This window comes from Octopus bimaculoides, chromosome 15 (assembly GCF_001194135.2).
Source record: "Octopus bimaculoides isolate UCB-OBI-ISO-001 chromosome 15, ASM119413v2, whole genome shotgun sequence".
Taxonomy (NCBI): Eukaryota; Metazoa; Mollusca; class Cephalopoda; order Octopoda; family Octopodidae; genus Octopus; species Octopus bimaculoides.
Genome location: NC_068995.1, coordinates 24,908,929 through 24,914,533, shown reverse-complemented (window position 1 = coordinate 24,914,533; position 5,605 = coordinate 24,908,929). Strand labels below are relative to the sequence as shown.

Below are 5,605 nucleotides of genomic sequence, written 5' to 3'. Positions count from 1 at the left end.
CTCTTTCTATCTGCTGTAAACACTCACACACATGTATCACTCACCATACATACTTTTCTTTGTATGACGGCCTGTCTTTGATTATGTTATTATATGTCGCATTCACACTCTCACACAGACATACATCTTTAACGCTACAATAAATATCTCTGTTATTCATCTAATACGGTTGTGGTCTTTCATTACTGGTCATCTATGTTATCGTCGCATAACATATCATGTATATCATCATTTGATATATATTTGTATGTTCGACCGTGTGACACGTTTAAATAAAAGGAGTCCTGTTTTTTCCATTCGTCACCATTTCTCCTTTTTGAGTTCGCACGGTCGTCCCTTACACTGTCTTACAATTCGACTACATGAAGTAAGAGTTAAACTGGTATCTTTCTGAGACTTACTACAAATGTGCAACTTGAAACGAATTCCTCTACAATTAATATTTATGACAAATGTTGGATATGAATTGTGCTGGTTATTTAAAGTATGTGTTGAAACATCGGAACAGTTAGTTATTGGATACTACCTATTTCAAAGACCTAACATATTGAAAGCCAAAGAAATGCTGTTATAAGCAAATTAAATATCTCCGAGGTAAATACTTTTTTTTTATGATAAGCTTCCAACAAAATGAGAAAACCAATAAATGAGATTTTTTCAAATATTGTTTGTTGCTTGTTTTTTCTTTTATCAATATTTTCCCCTAAGCAAATCGGTGACAAAACTAGATTCATTATTGTGACAGACAATTTATATTTGAGAATAAGTGAACTGCGGGTAAGTTGAAAAGTTTGGAGAAGAGAACTCTGAACGTATTAAGAAAGTGACCTGATATAGTTGTATAATAAAATGAACTTTAACAATTCATTTCCCCACAATTTTCATTCAAATGGACAATTTTGCAAGTTCAAACCGAATCTTTTTGCGTGAAATTATATCTGCACGCATACACACACACTTTCAGACACATAGACACATAATATATAGACACGCTCACGTATACCTGCAGGATGTGTCCAACCCCACGCCAGAAATATACGTATACACGTATTGAATGGCTATAAAGTCAGTGTTTATTAAAATACGTTTCATGTTCAAAATCTAATAGAATCTACTGGCAGAATTTAAATTTTTTATGAACGCCTGTTCTAGTTCAAGCATTATTGATAACGCGAAGCTATAGGATCGCAAATATCAAGAATTCTTGTTTAGTAGCTGTCAACTGGAATCCCCATCAAAGAAAAAAAATGTCTAATAGTATGAGGTCCGACGGAGAAAGAGTATTCTATTGAACCGCTTCGTCCAATCCCCATATTTGGCAAAATCTCATTTGGTTAGATCCTTACATTACTGTAGTAGTGTGGAGTGGGGTACTCCATCATTCTGGAAATGAAAATCCACATCGTCAATGTCCTCTTGAATGCTTGTCTTCACAGAGAGTTAGCAATAAGTTCAAGTAAACAGGACCAGTGACAGTATCGTAAAAACAATGTTTCAGTCAATCCATAAGTTCTCTTATTTTTTTTGTTTGTGTATCTCTTTGATTCTTATTTTGCTCTATTGGACCCTCATAGCCATTTAGTGTTTTTTAAAAAATCCTATTATATTTTTATAATTAAATATTATTAGGAAAAAGATTAAAATATTTTGTGTATTATAGAAGTATAACCAACTTATTGCACCTAAAATTTCACAACAAAAATCTTACATGGACACCTAAGGATCATATGGACTCGGTTGAGAACCACTGAGTTTATCCTTTGATGATAAGCCGTACCATGTAACTTCAAATAAATTAACACGACGTTCCTCTGTAATATGCAGATTGTCAGGTGCAACTGAGACGGTTAACTGACGCACTTAATTTAAATGTAGCTTCACTACTCCAAGTAATCATTGTCAGAAAGTGGATTAACTGAACCATTTTTACGATACTGTCACTGGTCCTGTTTACTTGAACTTATTGCTAACTCTCCGTGAAGGCAAGCATTCAAGAGGACATTGACGATGTGGATTTTCATTTCCAGAATGATGGGTACATCTTGCCAATTACCACTCACAAAACTCTACTCTTGGATCAGGATAATCCTCATCGAGGGCACGGAGAGCTCTTGTTCCAATGACAGCACTTTAAAAAAATGTGATCAACGCTTGATTTTGAAATTCCTATCTCATGACCTGCATGCCGCACAGATTTTTGAGATTCTTGAAGTCTGTAAATATGTTTCTAGAATCCTTTCATGCTGTTTAAGACCTGTCGATATCTACTGTCTTCCAGAACGTTTCTTGTGGACTGTCTGAACAATTCTATGTTTCAACTTAATTGTAACGCGAGTGTTGGTAGGTCGCGAAGGTGGATCTGCTTAGAACTCCCTCGGCTGCACTTCAAACTCCCAGTAGCATTTTAGGGTACATTTCCTCTGTTCAAAGCTTAGTCTGGCTCCCTTTATTATTTTTAATGTCTTAGATAAAAGAAAAAAAGAACTGAAAAGTAGATGAATGATCAATTATTAAAGTATGTATACACATACATACACGCTCTTATATACCTATATATGACAGTTAGACGATACAACAAAGGACAGGAAAAAACAAGGACGGGTCATTCGGAGCTTTCTATCGTCAGTGGAGTTCCAGATCGTCGTTGCGGTTTCGGCTTGTTACACACGAGACTGTTCCAACCTGATACATACATACATACATACATACATACATACATACATACATACATACATATCAGAAATGAGTGCACACAATAAAAACACATAGTAAACTTTACAAACGAAAAACGTAATTGAAAATTAAGCTCGTATCATCTATCTCACAAAGGATTATAGTAATATCGACAAACCAGCTGTAACTACCCTAGTTATGCCAATAACCATTGAATACCGTTGTTAGGCAACGATATACAGTAATCCCTCGCTATATCGCGGTTCACCTATCACGGTTTATTATTTAAGCATACGTCGATTCTTCCGTGGTGTTGTTTTGCATTTATAATAAAATATATACAAATTATAAAAATAGTAAAAAAATATACAGTACAGTTCTGTTTCTACTTCGCGGATTTTCATCTATCACGGGTGGTGGAGTTTGGAACGTAACACCCGCGATTGTCGGAGTATTACTGTAGTGGGAACGAGATACAAAAGCAGTTGAGCCTTAGCTAATGGAACTGAGAAACACAACGATAGGAAAAAAAATGCATGGTTAAGGCTATCAACAACACAGAAAAAGGAATGTATACAGTGTACACATATAGTTTTCAAGTTATTTCACAAACAAACTAAACAATATTCGATCTATTATAAAGATATCTACTGTGCCATAACTTTGTTTCATGCTGTTAATCAATCTCATTATTAGCTTTGTCAACATAAAACTGAAAGTTAAGGCATTGTAGTTAACTTTAATTACTAATGTATAAATACATATATTCATTCATACATACATGCATACATATATATGCATGCGTAGATACATGTATACACACACACATATATGCACATATATAATATATACATGCACACATATATGATATATATGTGTGTACATATATGATATATATGTGTGTGTGTGTTTGTGTGTGTGCGCGCGTGTGTGTGTATACACACACACACACATAATTTATTCATGGCAAGGAAAGTTACATTATTACATTTCCGGATCTCATAGTTCTATTCGCGCGCGCGCGGTCTTTATGCATACAATTCTTGATTAAAATATACACACACACATGCAAACATACATAAATACATATGTTTAAACATATTTACACATAGAATGAAAGAAACAAATGAGATTGGATGAGAAAAAGAGAGAGAGAGAGAGAGTGAGAGAGAGAGAGAGTGAGAGAAAGAGAGAGTGAGAGAAAGAGAGAAAGAGAAAGAGAAAGAGAGAGAGAGAGAGAGAGATTGGTAGTAAGAGGGAATTATATTGGTTGTTACTATATTTTTCATTATTTTGCTGTTTCTAATGTATAGGGCAGTGTTGCCAATAGTGTTGGCAAAAGGAACAACATTCATAGACGGAATATTTGATTAAATTACGCATCTCATTTCTTTATTTCCATATTGTTCTTTTAACCTACAATGCTAGCAAATGACACACAGTCGAAGATTTCTCTTGAATAAGGTCTGTAGCTAGTTTTGATCAGCATGGAAAGAATCCTGGGTCATATTATTATTTACCATTACTTCCTGGTTATATGTATATTGTTGAACACTTAAAAGGTGAGCGCTTGACCAGGTTTATCATCTCGCTTGCAGGCCATTTCCTCATACAGGTGCGCCATGAGAATATTATACTAACCGTTGTTCAGAGGTTCTTCTATCTGTATGCTTTGACTTTATACTAATCCTGAGAAGAAAGGGATCGAAACCACTGAAGTATATCGGTCTCAGAAACAAAATACCATCATGAAGTTTCGAAAGCAGATATTGTTCCCCCAGTTCCCGGAGCTCGAACTATTATTTTGATTTCTACAACTATACATATTTTTTTCAAAAAGAAGTAAAAAAGAGAAAAAACTTGTACTTAATGAAACGTAATTGCTATTCCCATTTTTTAGTGAAGATGATGTAGCAGCGTCAAAGTATACCTGAGAATTTTTATTTCTTTTACGAAACATGTTTTAAGTATTGTAATAACTGATGATTTTGTATTTGACGAACAATAAATGATGCATAAAAGTTATATTTGTCTTTATGAAAGTTCATATCATTTTCAATAATGTACTTGTTGCAGATGCGGTTTTTCTATGAGATAAATGATTTTGAAGTGAGCGTCTATTATCACAGTATTTTAATCATGTTAGTAATTTATTGACTCCAGATTATAAAGATTATAAAGTAAATTGTTGTCAAGAACAATTTTCTGAACTATTACCTTTGAAATTTATAGTTTGCAATAACTATATCTACACTGCATTTCGATCGGTTCGCTTTCAGACGGTCATCAGGCATCATAATTCCTGGGTGTATAGATGGTCCCAGACTGGAATAAGGCATCCAAAAGCAATCGGAGAATGAGCCAATTACTAGATGCAGGTAATAGGATGGGAAATTGTGGCCTTTATAGCAACAATTCCTCTCATATATGAAAGCATTTAAGGAAATAGCAACTTGTGAAGTTTACATTTTTCACAAGAACACAAAGAATGAATAAATATTATATAAGCAGAGAAATTAAACATCAAGAAAAGTCACCAAGAATTTAGCTAAGAAAATTAAGTTAATAACATTTTTTTCTGTGTTAAATGTTTTCACGTCTAATTCAATCTAATCCGAATAATCACCGGATTAAGAAAAGACAGCTTTAAATAAATAGATCGAGAATACCTCACGCTGGATAAACAAACAAAATTTTTGAGTTTGACATAAATAAGATTTCTGGTGCGTCACAAGGACATCTAGGTGTGCTGCAATTTAAAAAACTATATATAATTGAAGCTTTACACCAGACATAGATATCATTCGAGAAAGCTGGCCGTGTGAGATATGGCTCATCACCAGGTTGGCAACATTACTAAAAAAAAATTAAAGGTAACTTTTTGACAGGGGTGCATTTCAGAAGTTCCACATGTCGCACTTTGCGCATGATT

General features: G+C 34.2%; 1 long non-coding RNA gene across 1 annotated transcript in view; it reads left to right on the top strand.

Moving 5' to 3' along the window:
- Positions 1-4,680, top strand: part of LOC106878779 (uncharacterized) — a 41,829-nt gene extending 37,149 nt beyond the window's left edge. The window contains exon 3 of the long non-coding RNA XR_001410548.2: positions 4,272-4,680. This is a non-coding gene — a long non-coding RNA (uncharacterized LOC106878779). The remainder of the gene's footprint in view (positions 1-4,271) is intronic.
- The last annotated feature ends 925 nt before the right edge of the window (positions 4,681-5,605 follow it).